This window comes from Pelobates fuscus, chromosome 11, assembly GCF_036172605.1.
Source record: "Pelobates fuscus isolate aPelFus1 chromosome 11, aPelFus1.pri, whole genome shotgun sequence".
Lineage (NCBI taxonomy): Eukaryota > Metazoa > Chordata > Amphibia > Anura > Pelobatidae > Pelobates > Pelobates fuscus.
The window spans coordinates 67,283,787-67,310,122 of record NC_086327.1 but is presented as its reverse complement, the minus strand read 5'-3'; positions in this window follow the sequence as shown (position 1 = coordinate 67,310,122).

Genomic DNA, 26,336 nt, shown 5'->3' with positions numbered 1-26,336 from the left:
GTGGCAGATGGGGTGACTGGGTGAGGGGGTGGCAGATGGGGTGACAGGGTGATGGGGTGGCAGATGGGGTGACAGGGTGAGGGGGTGACAGGTGGGGTGGCAGATGGGGTGACAGGGTAAGGGGGGGTGACAGGGTGATGGGTGGGGTGGCATGGTGACAGATGGGGTGACTGGGTGAGGGGGTGGCAGGGTGAGGGGGTGGCAGGGTGAGGGGGGTGACAGATGGGGTGACTAGGTGAGGGGGTGGCAGATGGGGTGACTGGGTGAGGGGGGTGGCAGATGGGGTGACAGGGTGGGTGGTGGGGTGGCAGGTACCTTTTTCCCTGGTGGTCCAGTTGTGGCAGACTCCCTGGTGGGCCAGTGGTGGCAGTCAGACTCCCTGGTGGTCCAGTGGGCTCTGCGATCTGCAGCTCTGCGGGATGCAGAGCTGCAGACCACATGGTGAAGGTCTCGCGATCTTCAGTCATAGCCTTGCCCTGGTAACCCGCGGCAACGCTCTGATTGGCTAGAGATCGCGAGACACTTCAGTCTGCAGCTCACACCCGGCGGAGCTGCAGACTGAAGGCTGGCTCTCCCGGTCAGACTGACAGGAGGGGCCTCGCACCCGGCGGCATACAGGGGAAGCCGCCGGGCCCCCTCCTGTGTCGGGTCCTCAAGGACCCGACATGTCAGTATGCCTTCCTGCTTGAATTTTAATATTTCCCGGGCAAATTCTAGCCGCGGTATACTTTTATACCACTAGGTGGCGCCCGCACGGCTATTTAAACTTACCGCGCATGTGAGAGAGTCCCGCGGCCACGATGCTGGAGCTCCCATCACTGAGTACTGCATGACAGCCATAATACAGGAACCATGCATTGCTGTCTAGTCCTTGCTGCTGGGAATGATAGGATTGGTGGTTCAGTCCCACGGTGAGTCTCTTTTGCTAAAAAGAGACACAAACCAGTTAGTGCTACTAGTGCAGTCTGTTTACTGGTTTCATCAGGGGGAGAGAGGCTGAACTCCCCTTGGAAGAACCCTGTTAAACACGGTAGTGAGCCCAGAAATAAAATATTGTTTAAAGGGACCTCAAAATCCCTGTCTGTCAACTTGGACAGGAAAAAGAGACTGAGGGGTCTCGAGGGGAGGGGGCTTTTATTAGATTTAATTGTTTAATAATTCCTGTCCTGACAGCTGGGAGGAGGAGCTTACCCATATGTGATGCTGCCATGTATGGCCAGGAAAAGTTGTTTTTATTCCTGTGGGAAATGTGTAGACTGCAAATGCAGTAAAAATGGAACATTGAAAGGAATAAATAAATTTAAAACCAAATATAAGGAAGAGGATTTTATATGAAGGATTTTATTACGTGTTTTAGTAAAAACGTTAATTTATTTAATAATATGTCCATGTGGTCTACAATATGTAGGCCGCACCATTTTTCCACTGAACAAAAGAATTTATGAGCATGTATACAATATTAAAAAGGGTTTTGGGGGGGCGGGGCTTGCCAACCGACTAGAACGGACGCCATTCATGAGAGCTCCTCAGCACACAACCCGAATCCGTCAAATATCCCCTCAACTAAGCCCCATCCGACAACAACAACGCTCCAGTGATCTTACCTGATTAATACCGCACCGGTTGATACCATTTTCGTACCCGGCAAAAGAGCCGCGGCACCGGACTGTGGCCTATTACGCGCCGAGACTCCAGGGCCTGGAGGCTTTCTTACACGGTGACCGCTCACAGTGCTTGATATATACTGATACCTAATGGGGAGGAAAACTAAAAAATGAAAGCCCGAAAAACCGAGGCAAGGCATGCATATCGGCGAGCTCTGGCGGCAGGCCTCAGAAGCGACGAACTCTAAGATGGCGTCCCTCCACGGCGGCTGCTCCAATTTCTATGAAGACACGTCGGATGAAGCGGAGGGGGACACCACACAGGCCCAGCCACAGCCACCGCCAGCCCGGACACAGCAAAAGCTACCTGCTACCTCCCCTACACAGGTAAGCATGGAGGCTATACAGGATTTAATGGCAGATCACCACCAGAAAATCGCAGCCGATGTAGCCTCACTCAGAGAAACCCTGCAGGGACTGAATGGCCGATTGGGAGCGGTGGAAGGAACCGCGGACACCCAGAAAGGCCAAATCATGGAGCTGCAGCAAGAGGTTCAGGAACTTAGGAAGCAGCACCAACTCCACGAACTGAAACTCGCCTCTTTAGAGGACAAACGCCGCCTGAAACACCTGAAGATCAGGGGCATAGCGGATAACATACCGGACGCCGAGCTGCCTCACCTAATCAGAAGGCTACTAACAGCATTGCTCACCCCGAAGCTAACCAAAGCGGTAGCTATTGACGGCATATTCCGCATCCCTAAATCTCCTAAAGCCCCACCTTCAGCCACGCGAGACGTTATCACGCAGTTCCAGAACCTGAAAGATAGAGCTGCGGTACTGACAGCGGTCCGAGAACACCCGACTTACCCCTTCGAAGAAATGAGCCTCACTTTTTACCCAGACCTCTTGGGAGCCACCATGGCCTGGAGGAAAATCCTACAACAGTTTACCTTCCTCCTGAGAACGAAGCACATCAGGTACCGCTGGGGCCCAAATCATACCCTACAGATCACCAAGGGCGACGCCACACACACCACACGCAATATACAGGAGGCTGAGAGAACCCTGAGGTTACTGGACCTCCCTCTGGACTCACCGCACCAAAGCCCCCAACGAATCCCACACACCCTCCACACTGGGGCAACGCTGAAGCTCCAGCATTTCTACCCCGACGCCCAACTGGAACGCTTTCAGCCACAGGCGCAACCTGAAGAGAACTTGGGACTAACAATGCAATTTTTCCTTTTTTTTTCTCCCCTCCGGGACACTAATTTCTGCCCCATCCCTTAAAGTAGGGTACAGTTGTTTGATAATAGTGACCACAGACACCCCACCATGACAGAAGAGAAGGCCCAGATGCCAAACATAGAGGACCCCCCGCACTGACACAGGACACCACAACCACTGACAGCAGGCTGACCCCAAACCACGCCACCCCCCCCCCCTGCCCCAGGGTAACAGGGACATCGCTACCTTTATGACGGCACTGACGAACCAGAGACCATAACACTAGAGACCCACCTAAGCGTAATGTCTCAACGTATCAATATAAAAGTTTCTCACTAAACTTTACGCTAAGGCTGGAATGCTCCACCCAGACATAATTGGGACCTACGTTGCTTCTTAGAAGATGAGTGGCATGTAGTTACCAATAGAGTGCAGCAGTTCTGTATTGTTAGGTTGCTGAGTACACCTCCGTGTTAAAAATTGCTGTGATAACTATAATTGGTACTCAGAACTAACCTGCGCACAATCACACGATATACAAGGGTTTAGGCATTAAGCCTTTCCGTACTGGTTCTGGGCTAGTTGTAACTTAAGCTCACTTTTACGCGCTGAACAACATGTTACTCAACATTTAGTTAACAAGACGCATAGCATACTGTTATTGTGAAATGCTTATAGCACTCCTGTTGAAACTTGACACGTACCGCTTAAATCTTAAATCATTTGCTTTAGACGCGCAGGCATGTAACTTACTTAATCATTAAGGCAGCTCTGTTGGGCTGATACCCATATATGTTTATGTTTGTATTTTCACTTCATATCGTATCACTCCAAGTCAAGCTTGAAAACTAAAAACAAAAATTGTGCAGTAATGTCATATCTCTGTTGACCGATAATAGCCAGTGACTGCTGTTGGGGCATCACTGGCATGTATGTACCATTTACCCTGCACTCAAAAATAAAGAATAAAAAAAAAAGGGTTTTGAACAATATAGTGTTTCAGCTCATTTTAAAAAAAATACCACAAGAATCCACAAGGCCATGGGCGTCCGCAGGAATTTTTCCAGGGGGGGGGCATAATTGTATTGACATCTATGCTTGGCCCCTTTTTGAGAGTGTCATGAAGGGGAGGAGCATAGTGATTATCACATAAAGCCAGGGCGAATAGCGTTTTCACAACTATGGTGTCAGGAATACATGTTTGTATTCCTGACACTATAGTGTTCCTTTAAGCAAATTAAAGGAACATTCTGGTCACCATAACAACTTCATCTAAATGAAAATTGTTACGGTTACCCTTAGGCTGGCTGAGAGCTGGACCGTTTAGTAGTCTGGATTCCTATCATGGAAGAGGGGAGAAGCTGCTTTGCATAGTATTCCATACGAGTCCTGTAAATGTAGAATAATCCCACTAGCTATACCACAGCTAGGATACCCTTCTGCCCACAAAACGAGTCAAGGCTGCGATTTGAGGGTCAAACAAGAACTGAGGACTGGAATACCCAGCCTGCTTTTTATTAGGATTCAGTACAGAAAGAACACACCCAGGGGGAGGCATAAAATTACCAATCCAGTACAGGGTACAACCCACACATCCCCTCCCCTCAGATAACCAGTTAACATAATTAAACGTACATTATTTTACCCCAGTTCTGGATGTACCCCAAAAACAGGGGGTACAGCTTTAAATCTGGTATCCCCGGATAGTCCTTGTTCAGGGGACCAACATATTTCAAAATCAGTCAATTCGGATGAATGGTTCGGGAGATACAGGGTTCCAAAGTTTTGACCGACCACACAGACCAACTAGCCGAAAATAGTTCCATGAGTTTTGGCCTTGCGGTCAGTCTCCGTTCGCACGGTGAAAGGACACGAAAATCTTGCCATCCATTCGAATCTTTATGGTCGCCAGACTCCCCATAGTCCATTAAGTCTTTCTCCCGAATGGTGATACGTTCGGTAGTTTCTGTACGAATTCATGGAGGTCTGGAGGACTCAGCGGTGTTCGCCTGTTCGCGTATCCGTTTTTAGTTCCATGTGGTTACAGGCAAACACCGCTGTTCGTGTGCAAGATGGCCGCGAACACGTGTAAAGTCCCGAAATGGCGGCCACCTATTCCGAGCACAAAGAATTCGTATGAAATCATCCGAACGGCTGCATAGATAAAAATGGTACTTAAAGGTGCACAATAAAACTAAGGCTTCTGTAACAGGGCTCCCTTTCTGTGGAACACTCTGGCAGACACCGTCTGACCCCTTTTTGGGGCAGACTAAGGCTGTCCAGACCGCTGGTTATGCTGGGCTGAGGTCTGTTTGTCTGGACAACCCGTCGGCGTTGCCATTCTGTTTCCCAGGTCTGTAGGTGATGGTGAAGTTGAAGGGTTGTAACGATAAACTCCAACGTAATAGCCTGCCGTTATCGCCTGAGACACGGTTTAGCCACACCAACGGGTTATGGTCGGTGACCAGAGTGAACTCTTGTCCATATAAATAGGGAGTCAATTTCTTTAACGCCCACACCAAAGCCAAGCACTCTTTTTCGACCGCTGCATAAATGACTTCGCGGGGCAGGAGCTTCCGGCTGATGTAGGCAACTGGATGCTCCCCTCCATCTTCACCTACTTGGCTGAGGACGGCTCCCAGCCCGAACATGGAAGCGTCTGTATGGACGATAAAACGTTTGTTAAGGGCTGGGCCGCCAAGACAGGAGCGTTAATAAGAGCATTTTTAAGTGCCTGGAAGGCCGTTTCACAGTGAGGAAACCACAGGACCTGTCGGGGTAAGTTTTTCTTTGTCAAGTCAGTCAGGGGTTTGGCGAGTGTGCTGTAGTCTGGTACGAACCGTCTGTAGTACCCTGCCGTGCCCAGGAAGGCTAAGACCTGAGTCTTCGTGATGGGGTAGGCCAATTGGCGACCGCTTCTATCTTGGCCGGCTCTGGTCGCTGTTTCCCACACCCCACCCAGTGACCCAGGTACTGTACCTCGGCCATCCCAAAGTGGCATTTTTCTGGCTTCAGCGTCAGGCCCGCAGCCCTGATCTGATCCAGAACCATTCCCACGTGAGCTAAGTGGTCCTCCCAGGACTCACTGTGGACCGCTATGTCGTCCAGGTATGCGCAAGCAAAACTCTGGAAGCCATCCAGGAGCCTATCGACCAAGCGCTGGAATGTAGCTGGGGCATTCTTCATCCCAAACGGCATCACCTTAAACTGGTATAAGCCGAATGGGGTGACGAATGCCGACTTGGGGATAGCATCCGGGGCCAGGGGAATCTGCCAGTAACCCTTGCAGAGGTCAATGGTGGTCAGGTAATTTCCCCTGGCTATACGATCGAGTAGCTTGTCTACTCTGGGCATAGGGTAAGCGTCCGTCACTGTCTTTTCATTGAGCCTCCGATAGTCTACGCAGAACCGGGTTGTCCCATTCTTCTTGGGTACCAGGACAACCGGGGAGGCCCATGGACTATCGGAGGGCTCAATTACCCTGAGTTGGAGCATCTCATCGATCTCCTTCTTCATTCCTGTCCTAACTGCCTCGGGGATTCGGTACGGAGCCTGTCGTAAGGGAGCTTGTCCGGGATTATCTACCTGGTGGGTGGTTAAGGTAGTGTAAGCGGGCTTCTGGGAGAAAGTGAGGCTTTTGGACTGTAAGAGTTGGCTAAGCTGCTCCCTTTCAGTGGGGCTAAGTCGGTCTCCTATCTGTACCTGAGCTACTATATCTGTGGGGATACTCTTTTCTAATAGATCGGGGATGGGTAGGCTGTCGGGGTCTTCCTGAGGGGGGCAACATACGGCTGTCACGTTCTCTGGCCGCTCAAAATATTCCTTGAGCATGTTCACATGGAATATTTTTTGAAGATTGTTGTCGTGACAGCTAGCGATTACATAAGTGGTGTCCCCCTTTTTCTCTATGATCTGATAGGGGCCCTGCCAGGACGCCTGCAATTTGTCTGTCTTAACAGGCTTAAGAACTAACACCTTTTGTCCTACAGTGAAGATTCTCTTTCGGGCCCCCCGATCGTACCATACCTTCTGTCTTCTCTGGGCCGACTGGAGATTAGCCCGCACGGATTTGGCTAATTGCTCCATTCGGTCCCTGAGTTCCAGCACATATGGCACAATGGGGACACCGTCATTCTCTATCTCCCCCTCCCAGTGCTCCCGGATCAGGTTTAGGGGTCCCCGTACCTTTCTTCCGTAGAGCAACTCGAAGGGAGAGAATCCTGTCGTTTCCTGGGGCACCTCCCGATAAGCAAATCGGAGGTGCGGCAGGAAGCGTTCCCAGTCCCGGTATTCCTGAGTGAACGTTTTGAGCATTTGCTTGAGGGTCCCATTGAACCTCTCGCAAAGTCCGTTCGTCTGGGGGTGGTATGGGGAGCTCAGGAGGGACTTAATTTTGCACACCTGCCAGAGTTGTTGGGTCAACTCGGCCGTAAATTGGGTACCTCGGTCGGATAGGATTTCTTTTGGAAATCCTACCCGGGAGAACACCTGCACTAGTGCATTCGCTACCGTATCCGCTTGTATGTTGGATAGAGCGACAGCCTCGGGGTACCGAGTAGCGTAGTCCACTACGGTAAGAATGTAACGCTTACTGGAGGGACTAGGGGTAGCCAATGGTCCCACTAGGTCAATAGCAACCCTGCTGAAGGGTTCTTCTACAATGGGCATATTTACTAAATGGGCTTTAGGGTGATCACCTCACCTACCTACTCGTTGACACACATCGCAGGTATTACAATAAGTCCTAACATCAGCGTGTACTCCTGGCCAAAAGAATGTGTGGGTAATGCGGTGTAGCGTACGGGTTACAGTAGGTGGCCTGCCAAGGGGATGTCGTGTCCTATCTTGAGGATTTCTCGACGGTATTTGTGGGGCACTACCAGCTGTCGCCTACGTTGTCCCTTTTTCTCCGTCAAGCGATATAGCTTCCCTTTTTCCCATAAAAACGTTTCGTTATCTGTCCCGCCCCCCCGGTCTCTGCTCGTTCCCGGTACTTTTGTAAGGTCGGGTCAGTCTTAGACTCTGTCTCGAAAGCATCTGGGGTGCCCCAGGGTATAGGACCTAACATGTCGGGCAAGGTCGGGGTAGGTCTTACCTGGGTCTCCCGCACTGGTGAGAGTTCTCGCTCCATCCGGGCTTGGGCTCGGGTAGTCACTGGGTTAGCCTCGTTGTTGTAGGCGGGAGCATAGGCAGAAGTCATGGGGCCCAAATCGTTGCCCAGTAGCACTTCAGCAGGTAAATTATCCATTATGCCCACGTTTACAGCCCCCTTTCCCGCTCCCCAATCAAGGTGTACTTTAGCTGTTGGAATTTTGTACACATCCCCACCGCCACTCTAACGGCCACAGTCTGTCCTGATCTCTTGTGTTCTGGTACCAAATGACTCTGTACCAGCGTGATAGTAGCCCCTGTGTCTCTCAACCCCTCAGTAGATCGCCTCTCGAGCCATACCTTCTTCCGATGGTGCTGGCGGTTATCTGAAGCAGCATATACCGGGTCTGCTTCGTGAAGCGGCCCCAAATATTCCTCCATAGGGGCCTCCTGGTTAACACAGAGGGCCCGGGCAGGCCGATATGACCCAGAGGGGTAATTGTAATTCCTGGGTGTCTGGTGTGTGTTAAGGGGGCAGTTAGCCATGAAATGCCCTGGCTGCTTGCATCGGTGGCAAGTCGGTCTGGGACGATCAGAGCTGTTATTGGGGGGTCCTGTGTGTCGGGCGGGCCCTGCGGGCACCGGGGCTCGGAATTCAGCCCGAGGGGGTGCACGGAAAACCTCTCTGGGCTCGACCCGTGCTGGAGCTCGGTAGTTCGTGTAGACGAGAGTCATAGTGTTCATCGGCCAATTTGGCTGCTTCTTCTAGGGTAGAAGGTCCCCTGTCTCGCAGCCATTCCTTCCCCTGCTGTTCCATACCATTATAAAAATGTTCTAAGAGAAACAATTGTAAAATTTCCTCACCAGTCACAGCTTTACTGCCGCTCATCCAGTGATTTGCCGCTCTCCGCATTCGGTGTGCCCATTCCATATGGGTATCGTTAGGCTTCTTCTTCGTGCCCCGGAACTGTCGGCGATACGTGTCTGGAGTTACAGCATACCCCCTTAACAGTGTCTCTTTAACCACCGCATACTGTGTCACTTCCTCAGCACCCACAGTACGAAAGGCTTCCAGGGCCCGTCCGGATAGTTTCCCGGACAATATCGTGGGCCACTCTCTGTGGGGAATCTGGTGCAGGGCACATTGTCTTTCGAAGTCCGCCAAGTATTCATCTATTCCTGTCTCGCTCTCTAGGAAGGGTCGAAATGCCGCATAGGGTATCTTGGGCTTCCCTGCATTTTCGACAGGAACGATTACCTGCGGGGCTTCAGCATTGCGTTGTGCGTTTGCTAGGTTGAGCTCCTGGGCTTGAGCCTTTTGTATATCCTCGTCCGCCTCCGCCATCAACCGCTGCACCAGTTCTATGGAGGGGTTCGGCCCGTATAGTGGGAGCCTTTCCCGAACAATCCTGGCCTTTTCGTCACTATTTGTGGTTGGGGTTTCTGCCATTGTGAAGCTCTGATCTAGTTCGGTCAGTTCTGCGATCAGCTCTCTCCTTGGCCGGTTGCTGGCATACCCCCCTCTGCTTTCAAGTAAATCTTTTAGGGTTGTACGCTTCAATTTCTCGTAAGCGCTCTCCATCCGTTCCGCACCTCTCCTAGGAAATCCAGGATAATCCCACCGCTGCCACCAAATGTTATGGTTACCCTTAGGCTGGCTGAGAGCTGGACCGTTTAGTAGTCTGGATTCCTATCGTGGAAGAGGGGAGAAGCTGCTTTGCATAGTATTCCATACGAGTCCTGTAAATGTAGAATAATCCCACTAGCTATAGCACAGCTAGGATACCCTTCTGCCCACAAAACGAGTCAAGGCTGCGATTTGAGGGTCAAACAAGAACTGAGGACTGGAATACCCAGCCTGCTTTTTATTAGGACTCAGTACAGAAAGAACACACCCAGGGGGAGGCATAAAATCACCAATCCAGTACAGGGTACAACCCACACATCCCCTCCCCTCAGATAACCAGCTAACATAATTAAACGTACATTATTTTACCCCAGTTCTGGATGTACCCAAAAAACAGGGGGTACAGCTTTAAATCTGGTATCCCCGGATAGTCATTGTTCAGGGGACCAACATATTTCAAAATCAGTCAATTCGGATGAATGGTTCGGGAGATACAGGGTTCCAAAGTTTTGACCGACCGCACAGACCAACTAGCCGAAAATAGTTCCATGAGTTTTGGCCTTGCGGTCGGTCTCCGTTCGCACGGTGAAAGGACACGAAAATCTTGCCATCCATTCGAATCTTTATGGTCGCCAGACTCCCCATAGTCCATTAAGTCTTTCTACCGAACGGTGGGACGTTCGGTAGTTTCTGTACGAATTCATGGAGGTCTGGAGGACTCTGCGGTGTTCGCCTGTTCGCGTATCTGTTTTTAGTTCCATGTGGTTACAGGCAAACACCGCTGTTCGTGCGCAAGATGGCCGCGAACACGTACCTCCACACACGACGAATTACCCGCCTTTCGAACCCAGAACTATGGGTCTATAACAGGAGGAAGGCCAAATCGACGAAAATATCTGACTGGGCGACCACAGCCGATGGATGGCCCTGAGGCCTACGCGAGGCCTACCCGGGAGGCGCAGAGGAGACGGCCGATCCCTCTGCCCACCGAGACTCACTACACTAGAGGTCTCCACGGGCCAACCTCTTCCCCCTGCCGGTGAGGGATATCTCTGCAATTCAAGCATGCAGCCCAGCACAAGGGCATCACACTCAAACGACCGGCACTACCGTACCAGTGACAAGCAACATGGCGAACGCCACATGGGCCTCAGAGCCAGAGCCCGGCCTGCCCCCACTATCGGTGCGGCTGGATCGCATCCTCACCGACTTCTGGGCCAAGATGTCCAGTCGTGGGAACACCCTGAACGGAAACCCAGGGACAGCAATGAAACAGACACCCAAGCTAAAACCTGCAGCACAAATGAATGCCCCAAGAGTACCACAGAGAGCAGGGAAGAGCCGACCAAAGACCCAGCACATTGACCAACGACCACAGATGAGCCGTCTGAAACCCCCGACTAGCGGTGGGTCGCCCCAAGCCCCCACAGGGACTTACTCCGGGTTTGCCCCACCGGCGCCCCGCACTTCACTGGCAACGGGCTGGGAGACACCCTGGCAACCTCAGCGAGGTTCTACCACATGCCAACCCGGCAAAGACCCTCCAGCAGCTGCACAGAGGTGAGAACCGACAGGAAACAAGCACAAGCCCGACAAGAGACGGAGAGATCGAACCTTGATCGCCAAGCCACACTACCTACCATCAGCTGCTCAAACCCTGACATGCCCCAGAGCGGGCAGGAACTATGCCCTACCGATACAAGGCAAACGGTGACTGTGGACTGTGATGCACTCTGAGCCCAGCTAGGTCCCGTGGTTTACTCGATGACTGGTAATATTTTCTCAGAGGACTTGCTGGATATCGGCTGCAACACACAGAGCCCCCACAGCTATAATCAACTGCTCCCCTGTTATAAGCTGCAACACCTTGAGTTTATTAATCTATGTGCATTTGCCTGCAGGTCCCTGCTGTGCCAACTAGTTCCTAAATGACCCTACCCTCTGGTAGGGGCAGTCAATCCCACATATGTTACAGTAAATGTAGCTTACAGTACCTGGCACTATAACATACAAGCCACACTGCTCATCAGCACTTAAAGGACCACTATAGTGCCAGGAAAACATACTCGTTTTCCTGGCACTATAGGGTCTCTAGGTCCCCCCCCCCCACCCTTAGGGGCCCCCTCCCGCCGGGCTCTAGGGTGAGAGAGGGGTTAAACACTCATCTTTTCTCCACCGCCGGGGAGTCTCCCCCTCCTTTCCCGTCATCGGCTGAATGTGCATGCGCGGCAAGAGCCGCACGCACATTCAGCCAGTCTCATAGGAAAGCATTCTCAATGCTTTCCTATGGACGCTGGTGTCTTCTCACTTTGAAAATCAATGTGATAGCCACTAGAGGCTGGATTAACCCATAGGTAAACATAGCAGTTTCTCTGAAACTGCTATGTTTACAGCAGAAAGGGTTAATCCTATATGGACCTGGCATCCAGACCACTTCATTAAGCTGAAGTGGCCTGGGTGCCTATAGTGGTCCTTTAACGTTCATGAGAGCAGCACCCATGGCATATGAACATAGCTCATGACCCTAATCCTATTCGGTTAACCGCATATTAAACCATCACCCTGTGTACTTTGGGTAAATGTACTGCTCAACCCAGCCAAACCAAATTAGCAAACCACCCGCACGCCCACACGTGTAGTTACTCAATTAAATTGTTGTGTTCTGTACTCATAATGCATCTAAGTCATACATCTTTAATACCAATCAATTTTATGCATAAAATATGTAAAGCCTGTACCAAACAGAAACAAAAATGCGCAGTAGTTTGCATAGTTACCCTACTTTTAGTGATGAGTTTATACTGTAAAATTGCATTGAATAACCCTCATAATCCTAGACTGTTGCAACTTTGTTCTCTCTAACTTCAGTTAGCATACAGTGTCATTTCTTGCAATTCTCTACCACATAAAAAATGTGCAATGTGTTATCAAGCCATGCTTTATTACAATGCTGTTTATTGCTATATCGAGTGCACATGCTGTTGGAGCATGGCACACGCTTCTGTAACTGCTTTCTCTTTTTGCACTCAAAAATAAAGAATTTAAAAAAATGTTTTAGTATAGAACATAGTATTTTTTCATACAGACATATTTTTTCCATATCTAGAGTTTTAGGATATTTCTGTTTATGTATGTTTTCCTATATTTATATGTATTTTTATACATATAATATATATTTTTCTTCTCTTTTTTTTTAAATATATTTTTTATATTATTGATTTAATTTTTTATGTGTTATTGATCGGTTTCTCTCATATATTGATTTGTTCTATATGGTTTAATAGTAGGAGCTTTATAAAGATATTTTGCAATATATGATTGTTTTTATGTGTATCACAATTCAAAGTTTAGTGGATATTCCACTACGATTTGGGATGAACTTTCATTGAGGACTCATTTACATAAAGTTTTTAGCAGGAACCAATGAACAGTTATTAGGACTTGACATGAACAGAAGCACAAGGCTAAATCTAAGTCCTGTGATCTAGCTAAGGCTAAACACTGAACCCTCCAATTACAAAAGTAGCCAAGAGAGTCAGTGGTGTATCCTGGTTTTGTGCTGCCCTAAGCAGGACAAAACTGAGGCGCCCCCCTCCCCCACCTTCTAAATACACATACATTCACTGACAGATACGCATACACTAGCTAACAGAAACACACACTCATTAACAGACACACACACTCACAGGCAAACACACTCACACTAACAGACACACACAAAGTCAGACAGACACACACACACACACACACACACTAACAGACACACACTCACTCACTAGCAGACACACACACACACACACACTAACAGGCACACACACTCACTAACATACACACACACTCACACTAACCGGCAAACACACACACACATTCAGATACACTAACAGACACACACTAACAGACACACACACACTAACAGACACACACACACTAACAGACACACACTCACTCACTAGCAGACACACACTCACTCACTAGCAGACACACACATGCTCACTAACAGACACACACACAGTCAGAGACACACACTAACAGGCACACACACTCACTAACAGACCCACACACTCACACTAACAGGCAAACAGACATACACACACACACACACACACACACTAACAGACACACACTCACTCACTAGCAGACACACACACTCACACTAACAGGCAAACACACACACAGTCAGACACACACACACACACACTAAAAGACACACATTAACAGACACACACACACAGTCACACACACACACACACACACTAAAAGACACGCATTAACAGACACACACACAGTCAGACACACACACACACACACTAACATTAACATATATATATATATATATTTTTTATTTTTTTTTAACCTCCCCTCCAGCTTCTTACCTTTGGGAATGCTGGGGGGGGTCCCTTTCTCCCTGGTGGTCCAGTGGCTGCTGGGCGGGCGGCACTGGCGGACTATCTGCTGGGTGGGTGGGCGTCTGGCGAGGGAGCACTTCCCCTGAGCACTCTGCTCAGCTCCCTCGCGCGCCGCAGAGTGAGGCTGGGAGCCGGAAGAAGACGTCATATTCTGGCTCCCAGCCTCACTCTGTGGTGCGCGAGGGAGCTGAGCAGACAGCTCAGGGGAAGTTCTCCCTCGCCAGACGCCCACCCGCCAGCGCCCAGCCCATCCAGCATGTCAGTTAGCCGCAAGGCTAACAAGACATTTGCCCTGGGCATCTGGGGGCGGCTTTTTTTGCCGCCCACTGGAAAATGCCGCCCAATGCAAATGCCTTGTTAGCCTCACGGCTAAAACATCCCTGAAGAGAGTATCAGTGAGAAAAAAGATACTTAGTGAGTATATCACTTGCTGCAACATGTGTAGCAAGAATGGTAGAGGGGAGCGCAGAGTACATCTATACTCCAGGCTCTCCTGCAGTAGAGTCTACTGCATATAGAAGAGATGTCTCTTGTGCTCCAAATATCCTAAACAACACCCCTGTGTGGTTAGGAAGATAATAATGCAATAATTGTCAGTGTAAATAAAGTAATCCCTGTTACGTCCCCTATCAGGGGACGTGTATATAAGGCATCGATTTTAGGAAGCGGGAGATGGAAAAAGATGCTTGGTCGGTCCTCCTACTTCAAATTTGGGGCACTGCTTGTGCAATCTAATGTGCCACCAGATAGGAGTGGTGTGTTAAGTAGTACTATTCTTATCAGTTTAATCCCTGTTACGTCCCCTATCAGGGGACATGTATATAAGGCATCGATTTTAGGAAGCGGGAGATGGAAAAACATGCTTGGTCGGTCCTCCTACTTCAAATTTGGGGCACTGCGCGTGCAATCTAATGTGCCACCAGATAGGAGTGGTGTGTTAAGTAGTACTATTCTTATCAGTTTAATCCCTGTTACGTCCCCTATCAGGGGACGTGTATATAAGGCATTGATTTTAGGAAGCGGGAGATGGAAAAAGATGCTTGGTCGGTCCTCCTACTTCAAATTTGGGGCACTGCGCGTGCAATCTAATGTGCCACCAAATAGGAGTGGTGTGTTAAGTAGTACTATTCCTTCGCTGCTCCTGTTTGCACTTTCGTTGGAGCCGCTTCTACAGGCAATCCGAGACCGTCAAGACATCCACGGCTACACCTGGCTGGACACAGAGCATAAGGTGGCCGCATACGCGGATGACCTTCTGTTCTTTGTTTCCCAGCCTAGGATCACATTGCCTTGTATACTCTCGGAGATGGAGAGGTTCAGCCGAAAAGGGTTTAAGCTTAATCTAGCGAAATGTGAAGCACTGAACATTACCATGCCCACGGCAGACTACGTGTCCCTCTGCCCACTCTTTCCATTTCGGTGGTGTACAGGAGCAATGAAATACCTCGGCATCTGGATCACCACGAACCCCCAAGACATATACCGGCGCAACTTCGCGACATTTCTGCAAAGCATTGAATCCGATCTAAAAAGATGTCCTACCCACACATCACCTGGCACGGCCGAATAGCGGTCCTTAAAATGAACGTACTCCCAAGGGCTCTCTACCTATTTCAGACTATACCGATGGCTCCGCTGGCAAAATTCTTCTCGGCCCTGAAATCGGAGGACATTAAGTACGTATGGAGGGGGGAAAGATCCAGAATACGTAATTAAATACTATGCATGCCCAGACATAGGGGGGGCTTAGCCTTGCCCGATTTTAAAAAATACCACCAAGCGGCGACGCTGCAATGGATTCTGGAGTGGCACGAGCTGGAGACGACCAAACAATGGGTGATCCTGGACCGGGAAGGGGATACTGCAAAATTGAAGGCGGCAATCTGGAAACGGCGGGCAACGAGAGGCAATAGGAGAGTAGATGAAGACCCAGTAATACAAACACTCCTCACATGGGAAAACCTCAGGGAAACACCGCAAGTATCCCCGACTCCCTGCTCATTGCTGCCGATCACACATAACCCCAACAGGAGGCGGACTACCGCCAGACGCCTGGACATTCCTAGGTGAAGCAGACTACATCCCAATACATAAGGTCACTCGGGACGGCGCTCTGAAGACGATGGACGCATTACTGGAGTCGCGACCGCACTCGCACATTGCGGTTTTTCGATACATGCAACTGAAACATTATTATAACTCACTCCCGCACAAGGAAAAACTACCGAGAGACCTCACATGGTACGAAAGCCTCTGCTCCCGTGGCACATCATTAGGGAAAGCTATCTCGAACCTCTACCAATACTTACTGACCAGTTCCACCTCAGAAAACAACATCTTCCAACAACACTGGGAACGAGTCATGGGAACAAGCCATGGGCAAAACATTTACGTCGGCACAATGGGATAAGGCCTTGATATGGCAACATAAAAGCTCCTCTAGCTCCCACTATCCTCCCCATACTAACGGTAGAAGACGTAGAACCCACTCATGCACTAGCTGTGCTGGACCAGGAGGACTCCGACAGGGATTCCGCTGCCAACTCTGACCCTTACTTCATAAGGGAACACGGTCTGGGTGAGCCCCAAGACTCCATGGTGACATCCATGGATAACCCACAGGAGGGCATGGAGATTTTCCTTGACAATTCGGGCCTCCAAATGTTTGACCCAAGAAACATCCGGCATCCCTGTTTGGAAGAATGGTCACCACCCGAGCATTTGGCAAGGTTTATGCATTTCTGGCTCAGGAAATCTCTGAACAAAGAAGTGAGGAACCGGATGAGATCCGAATGCCCTCGGCCTAGCCTACCAGACAAAGTGACGCACACCCCCGAGTTTGACACGCTCATGACTACATTCATGTCCCGAGGGGGTCGGAACCCGCGCAAGGGCATAGAGCGCAGTTTTAAAGGAGCGCAGGACAAACTGCTAGACGCCATTGGGCCACTAGCTAGAATCATGGATATGGCGGATGACGCCTATGAAAGGGCTGACACTTTTACCCCAGATACGGTGCGTGAATGGGCACGAGATACCCGGGAATGGGCACAAAGGTGCTTCTGTTTCCTAGGGAACACCAACGTAGCCCTCTCTTCGGAGAGGCGCCGAGCAGCACTTTACCGTATCGACAAAAAACTGGTCGAACTGGGGGACAAAGAATTAGGACCCTTGGCACAGGGTAAATTGTTTGGAGAGGCCTTCCTTAAGGAATTAAATAAAAGGGTCAATATATTCACGTCCCTTAATAAGGCACAAACTTCAATGCGGAAAGTCTTCCGCGGTTCTCACACCCATGATGTTTTTGGAAGGGCTGGACGGCAGAGGGGCCGTGCCGCCAGCTGTTTTTGGCCATCCGGCCCCCGTACAACAAGGACTCAACCGTTCTACCCAGACTCATCTACCCGACATAGATTCCACCAATTCAGGGGATCTGATCGTGGCCGAGGCAGCCGAGGACGCTCATGGGCAAGATTCTCCAACGGTAAGTCGAAGTCTTACTCTGCCTCTAACCTCCTGTCATATCGCAGGTCATGTTTCTCTTTTTTTCCAGAACTGGGCAGAACTATCTTCAGACACGTGGATACTCCAAACGGTGCAGGGCTATCGAATAGAGTTCGACTCGACCCCGCTCCAGCTGGCCCCTCCACGTCCGATCCAGACTTCACGGGCAGACGCCCGCCTCATAGACGCGGAACTCCGAGAACTTCGCTCCAAGGGTGCCATCCAACCAGCTCCAGATGCCACCGGTTTCTACAGCAATATCTTCCTGGTCAGGAAGAAAACCGGCAAATTTCGCCCCGTTATCAATCTCAGGGAGCTCAATTCTCACCTGGTATATCGACATTTCAAAATGGAAGGTATCCATCTTCTCCGGGACTTACTTCGACGCGACGACTGGTTCACTCGTCTGGACCTCAAAGACGCGTACCTTACCATTCCGGTACACAGAAGCAGCCGTCCCTACCTCCGTTTCTTCTGGCACGGGACCCCCTGGCAGTTCACCTGCCTCCCGTTTGGCCTCAGTTCAGCCCCGTGGTGCTTCACCAAGATTATGAAGCCGGTAGTGGCGAAGCTCAGAACCCAAGGCATAAGATACATCATCTACCTCGACGACATCCTGATCTTCGACGAGGATGCAGAGACTCTGCGGAGACACACGAATCACACACTACACCTTTTGGAGTCTCTAGGTTTCGTCGTCAACCGCCCCAAGTCCGCAATGACCCCGGCTCAATCAGTTCAATTCCTCGGATTCGTAATAGACTCCACATCATGCACTCTCCACCTCACCGCTACCAAAATTACGGCCAACCGCAGGGAGATCCGGAAAATCCTTCGTCGGACAACCATACCCCTACGATTACTGGCACGGATCGTAGGCCTTCTCTCCGCATCCATCCAGGCCATTTTCCCTGGACCCCTGCACTACAGGGCCATGCAACGCCTCAAGGCAAGATTCCTTCGCAGACAACCGACATACGACCAACCGGTTCCAATGTCGGCCGAAGTTCGGGAGGAGCTACACTGGTGGCTGAACTGCATGCAGGCTTGGAATAGCAGGGCCATATTCGGGAACCAGCGAGACTTCGTTCTGGAATCGGATGCCAGTCGTTCAGGCTGGGGAGCAACAGACGGAACCACGTCCACAGGAGGAGTCTGGACTTCCGAAGAGCTCTCGATGCACATAAATTGCCTGGAACTCTTGGCCGGGTCATTCGCCATTCGCAGCCTGGCAAAGGACCGATCCAACTGCTGCATCCTACTCCGCATGGACAACGTCTCAGCGGTAAGATACATCAACCGCCTTGGAGGCACTCGTTCTCAAACACTAGTGGATCTCACAAAAGATATCTTCGATTACTGCCTACCACGCAACATCACCTTGCTGGCAGAGCACTTACCAGGAGACTCCAACACGACGGCGGATTGGTATTCACAGCGATTGGCAACTAGACCCTCATATTTTCGCACTATTGGATTACAGAGGGGACCTCTCTCCATAGACCTATTCGCGTCTTGCAACAATCGACAGACAGAGGCTTACTTCAGCTGGCTCCCAGACCCGGAGAGCCTCGCAACGGACGCTTTCCTCCAACAATGGCCACGGGACGGTGCTTACGCATTCCCACCTTTCGCAATGATAACGAGGGTCCCTCACCGGATCCGTCTACAGGGAGTGAGAATAATTCTCATCACGCCGCTCTGGCAGAGCCAGCCATGGTACCCAGACCTTCTGGAACTTTCAATCAAAGATCCCCTCCTCCTACACGATGCCCCAACCATCCTCAGGAACCCATTGGGCCTACCTCACCCACTAGTCCTGCAGGAACGCTTGCCCCTTGTGGCCTGGACTCTTTCCGGGGCTCCTGGAGAACCGAGGAATTATCGCAGGAAACTAAGGACCTGCTATGGGATTCATGGGCACCAGGAACAAGGAGGTGCTACTTATCAGCATGGCACTCCTGGACAAGTTGGTGTGTGAGACGGGACCTCAATCCCTTTACTGCACCTACTCACTCGATCATGAATTTCCTGACCTCACTTTTCACTGCCGGAAAATCATACCGGTCCATCAATGTGGTACGGTCAGCCATCTCAGCGGCCCATACTCTGACCCAGGGGACTCCTGTTGGTAAGGACCAGCTCATCTGCAGACTTCTCCGCGGCATGCGCCTGTGGCGCCCCCCCTGAACCCAAATACTCTAGACTTTTGGGACGTTGGCATGGTCCTACAATTCTTATGAAATTGGCCTCCCAACGAGGAACTGTCACTCCGCCAGCTTACCGCAAAATTCACCTTCCTGCTCTGTCTGGTTGCCGGAATTGACCAAACTTTTGGAGCACACTCCGTACGTGGGGCAGCGGCCTCTTCCGCTTATGCGGCAGGCGCGTCCCTTTCGGACATTTTACGAGCGGCGGACTGGACCAGAGAATCTACCTTTAGGACATTCTACTTTCATCCTCTTGATAATCCGGCGTTTTCTCTTCTTTCACAGCGTTGAAATTGCAAAATACGAAGCCTCCTGTCATGTGATAAAATTGAAGATTATGCTAGCTTTAGTGTACAGATAATCTTAATTTTAATAATGACAGGAGGCGAGTATTTTCCCTCCCTGCTCTCTTTCGCTCTTCCCTCCCTATTATTTCACATCTACCTATAACACTTTGCTTTCTCATATTGTTGTATAAATACCTAACTTGGTAGCACTTGTTTGATTTCCTTATTTACATTCATTTGAAGATTTATTTATACGCCTTATGGGTGGGATATTTATTTTACACCATTAGTCGGGAGGACGTTTAGTCATTATTATTATAATTTTACTAGACGATATTAAGTTAAATTAAGGGACAGACACTCATTGTTTTTTAAACAATAATTTCTGAACTCTAACACACCATATACTCTCGTTTCAGCTTAATCAGAAGCCACACGGAATCATTAAAGTCTCCATACAAGATGTCGTCATCATCGCATCATGGGCCTTATCATCAGGTCTTGGGAGACCATCGTTTGAAAATGGGATGCCTTCATCTGCATTCTACCTGTTCCTTTTCAATTTATTCTGATTAGTTTCCAATTTCTTGTTCTATGGACTTTTTCAGTTGTTCTGTTATTTTTCTGCATTTATGACCTTGTGATGTCGCAATTTTAAAGAGGAAATGATGTCATATGTCACACCTCTTATACCCTATTCTATATTGTGATTGGTTAAAAGTTTTGTCACTCTTTTCTTTGCTGCTATGGAGATAGTAAAGAAAGATTATGCAAAATACTCGCCTCCTGTCATTATTAAAATTAAGATTATCTGTACACTAAAGCTAGCATAATCTTCAATTGCGAGACGACGCTGACGGTCCGACCCATGGATGTGTGCGGCAGCCTCGAGACACTACAATCCACACACATACAATGACACTTTACTCCCTCCCGACGGAACTGGGAACACGCGCGATCCGCGCCCACACTGATCTAGGCAGGGAACTTGGCGGTTGTCCTCACCCACAACGCCTGTCATAGTGCGTCACGACAACGTGATATCTAGTTAGAGAAACAGCCTGGATGTTAACTAACTTACCTAGCCCGGAAGGGAACACGCAAACCAGACGAGGGCACAAGCCTCCCACGCTCACCCAAACTTGTTCACCTCATTGGGAATGTCACGACGAGCAAAATTGATTGCCCTACGGACGGAGATACCGTTCACTGACTCGGATCATTGGGGGGGACATTGACTGCGCTATAGCATAGGCACATACGGATCACATTCCACTGTTCTCCCCACCCCTACATCAGGTACTTCGTATCATGCCGACACTATATGATCATACACACACGGCCCCTAGTTGGACCACCACTCTACACACTGAATCACAAAACCCACAGTCATCAACGACTATTATAGACACACACCGATCACAGAACCGCAGCCTAGAGTATCTATGGACGCTACAGTGTCCACATAGCTCTAGCTCTAATCGGACGCACTCAGCTCCATGACATATCGATACGACGACACTCTGCAACCCCACTATGGGATGTAAATACAACTGTATTAATGTTACTTGTTATGTATTGGTCCGGAAAACATATTTGACTTTGTATTTGTCCATATTGTCTTTGAATAATGCTACTTTATTGTATTTTTACATTGTTTGGTTGATGAGGGCCTGCGAGCCCTATACTTACTGTATTCACTTGCTAATAAAAATCTGCTTATCAAAAAAAAAAAAGTAGTACTATTCCTATCAGTTTAATCCCTGTTACGTCCCCTATCAGGGGACGTGTATATAAGGCATCGATTTTAGGAAGCGGCAGATGGAAAAACATGCTTGGTCGGTCCTCCTACTTCAAATTCAGGGCGGACAGGAGAGCTGGTCCGGTGTGACTCTCTGCTTTCAGGCTCGTCTAAGGCAAAGGAAAGGTTTTTTTACTGTAAGAACAATCAGGATGTGGAATTCTCTGCCTGAAGAAGTGGTTTTTATCAGAGTCCATACAGATGTTCAAACAGCTACTAGATGCATACTTGCAAAGACAGAATATTCAAGGATATAATCTTTCAATGTAGGGTAATAACTGCTTGATTCAAGGATAAATCTGACTGCCATTCTGGGGTCAAGAAGGAATTTTTTGTCCTAGCTTGTTGCAAAATTGTGCTTCAAACTGGGTTTTTTTTTTTTGCCTTTTGGATCAACAGCAAAAAACAGGTGTGAGGAAGGCTGAACTTGATGGACGCAAGTCTCTTTTCAGCTATCTAACTATGTAACTATGTAAGTCAACCCCAAGACGGCGTGACACTGCCGTATCCGGGATGTGGAACAGTACCTGGGGAGTTGGGGGGGGGGTGCCGTTGATGTGAAGACGCAGCAGCAGAAGAGGACTCAGCCGAGGAGGTTATGGAAGAGGATGGAGTAGGAGGAGTAGAGAAGGTGGCAGCAGGCCTGCCTGCAAGTCGTGGCAGTGTCACCAACTCCTCTGCAGTGCCACGCATTACATGCTTGGGAGCCGTCAGCAGGTTTACCCAATGCGCAGTGTAGGTGATATACCTGCCCTGACCATGCTTTGCAGATCAGGTATCAGTGGTCAAATGGACCCTTGCCCCAACACTGTGTGCCAGACATGCCATTACTTCCTTTTGCACAATCGAGTACATTTCGGCCGGGTACCTTCCACTGCGGTGTCCCAATTAGTGATGTCACGAACATAACATTTCTTAAATGGATGCTGTCCAGGAGGTGGGAGGGTCTGGAAGGGAGGGTCTGCTGCTGATTTGCTGGCATGTGTCTGCTGACTGTGAGGTACAGGGTCAAAGTTTACTCAATGATGATGAATAGGGGGCGGACCGAACATTGCATATGTTCGCCATCCGTGGTGAACGCAAACATGCTATGTTCGCCAGGAACTATTCGCCAGCGAACCGTTCGGGACATCACTAGTCCCAATAGCTACAAATGTTTTGAACGCCTCAGACTCCACCAGAAAGTATGGCAAAAGCTGGTGGGCTAAGAGTTCAGTCAAGCCAGCTGTCAGACGCCGGGCAAGGGGGTGACTTTGTGACATTGACAGACACCTGACTGTGGACAGATGAGCAGGAACTGCTCAAGGCGAGAGACGGAGGGGCGGATGATTGAGAGGGGGCAAGGACAACAGCAGTGGTTAACGTGGCTGAAGATGCTGGACCAGGAGGAGGATGGCGGCTTTGAGTTTGTGTGCTGCTTGACACACACGCTGGCAGAAAACTAACTGCTATTCAATCTATTACAGTCAAAATTGTTTTTTTTTTTTTAAATGTACACTACTGTTACACCAGATATGAGTTGCACTGGTGTGACACTGTGCCCTGGCAGACCCTGAAACGCACACTAGTGAAGGAAACTGACTGCTATTATATTACAGTCCAAAATGATTGTTTTTGTTAAATGCAAGCTATTGTGACACCAGTGAGTGAGTGGTGGCACTGGGTCAGTGGGCACAGTATACGCTACAAACCTGACACACACGCTGGCAGAAAACTAACTGCTATTCAATGTATTACAGTCAAAATTGTTTTTTTTTTTTTTAAATGTACACTACTGTTACACCAGATATGAGTTGCACTGGTGTGACACTGTGCCCTGGCAGACCCTGAAACGCACACTAGTGAAGGAAACTGACTGCTATTATATTACAGTCCAAAAAGATTTTTTTTGGTAAATGCAAGCTATTGTGAAACCAGTGAGTGGGTGGTGGCACTGGGCGAGTGGGCACAGTATACGCTGCGAGCCTGACACACACGCTGGCAGAGAACTAACTGCTATTCAATCTATTACAGTCAAAATTGTATTTTTTTTAAATGTACACTACTGTTACACCAGATATGAGTTGCACTGGTGTGACACTGTGCCCTGGCAGACCCTGAAACGCACACTAGTGAAGAAAACTGACTGCTATTATATTAAAGTCCAAAATGATTTTTTTTTTAAATGCAAGCTATTGTGACACCAGTGAGTTAGTGGTGGCACTGGGCAAGTGGGCACAGTATACGCTGCAAGCCTGACACACACGCTGGCAGACAACTAACTGCTATTCAATCTATTATAGTCAAAATATTATTTTTTTAATAAAATGTACATTACTGTTACACCAGATATGAGTTGCACTGGTGTGACACTGTGCCCTGGCAGACCCTGAAACGCACACTAGTGAAGGAAACTGACTGCTATTATATTACAGTCCAAAAATATTTTGTTTGTTAAATGCAAGCTATTGTGCCACCAGTGAGTGAGTGGTGGCACTGGGCAAGTGGGCACAGTATACGCTGCAAGCCTGACACACACGCTGGCAGAGAACTAACTGCTATTCATTTACAGTCAAAATTGTATTTTTTCTAAAAAATTACACTACTGTTACACCAGATATGAGTTGCACTGGTGTGACACTGTGCCCTGGCAGACCCTGAAACGCACACTAGGGAAGGAAACTGACTGCTATTATATTACAGTCCAAAAAGATTTGTTTTTGTTAAATGCAAGCTATTGTGACACCAGTGAGTGAGTGGTGGCACTGGGCAAGTGGGCACAGTATACGCTGCGAGCCTGACACACACGCTGGCAGAGAACTAACTGCTATTCAATCTATTACAGTCAAAATTTTTTTTTTTTTTTCAATGTACACTACTGTTACACCAGATATGAGTTGCACTGGTGTGACACTGTGCCTTGGCAGACCCTGAAACGCACACTAGTGAAGGAAACTGACTGCTATTATATCACAGTCCAAAAAGATTTGTTTTTGTTAAATGCAAGCTTTTGTGACACCAGTGAGCGAGTGGTGGCACTGGGCAAGTGGGCACAGTATACGCTGCGAGCCTGACACACACGCTGGCAGACAACTAACTGCTATTCAATCTATTACAGACAAATATTTTTTTTAAATGCACACTACTGTTACACCAGATATGAGTTGCACTGGTGTGACACTGTGCCCTGACAGACCCTGAAACGCACACTAGTGAAGGAAACTGACTGCAATTATATTACAGTCCAAAAATATTTTTTTTCTTAAATGCAAGCTATTGTGACACCAGTGAGTGAGTGGTGGCACTGGGCAAGTGGGCACAGTATACGCTACAAACCTGACACACACGCTGGCAGACAACTAACTGCTATTCAATCTATTATAGTCAAAATATTATTTTTTTTATAAAATGTACACTACTGTTACACCAGATATGAGTTGCACTGGTGTGACACTGTGCCCTGACAGACCCTGAAACGCACACTAGTGAAGGAAACTGACTGCAATTATATTACAGTCCAAAAATATTTTTTTCTTAAATGCAAGCTATTGTATTTATTATTTATTTATTTATTAAAAATTCTTAAGAAACGCAGTCTTATTACCCATAGGGTCTCGATGCGCATACCAGCAATAAAACAGACAAAACAATATCCAGCAAACAACAGCATTATAATCACATGCATTTGAACCAGGTTAAAAGTTTCATGTCATCCCATACGCCTGAGCAAATAAAACTGTTTTTAAGCTCCGGCGAAACTTCAGTAGATCATTCTCAAGTCTTAATGTCAGAGGCAGGGAGTTCCAAAATTGCGCTCCCTGAACATCACTCGTTCTCCCTCCGCACTTTTTCTTTTTAAAATTTGGAATCTTCAATAATGCTAAATCAGCCGATCTCAAGGATCGACTGGGAGTATAGCGTGTGAATTTATCCTTCAGATAGTCTGGTCCCATACCATGGACTGCCTTATATACCAAACAATAATTTTTAAACAGAACCCGTTCACGAACGGGCAACCAGTGCAAGGCTCTTAATGATGGAGTGATATGGTCATTACGGGCCACACCCGTAAGTAGCCTTGCAGCTGCGTTCTGTATCAACTGTAGCTTGTGTATGATGTTCTGAGGCAGTCCAATGTACAGAGCATTGCAGTAGTCCAATCGGCTACTGATGATGGTGTTGACCACCGAGATTTGATCGGAGGGGGCAATGAATCTGAAAATAGACCTCAGAAGCTTCAGGTGGTAGTGGCAAGAGCTTACCACCTGATTAATCTGAGCCTTCAGTGTCAACCTGGAATCGAGAATAACTCCCAGATCTCTGACCTTAGTGGCAGGACTCGGAGATGGAGAAAACGAGTCTGGCCATGAGGGAAAGATACTATTCACCTCCTGGTTACTGAAGATGATGCATTCAGTTTTGGAGCCATTAAGTTTTAAATAATTGGCTCCCATCCACGACTGGATATCCTGTAGGCATGAAGAAAGATTGATTTGATCCTCCTTTTTCTTGGCCAGGCGAAAGTACAACTGGGTATCGTCGGCATAGATATGATAGGGAAGCATGTGGCGGCGGATGATATGGGTCAGTGGCCTCA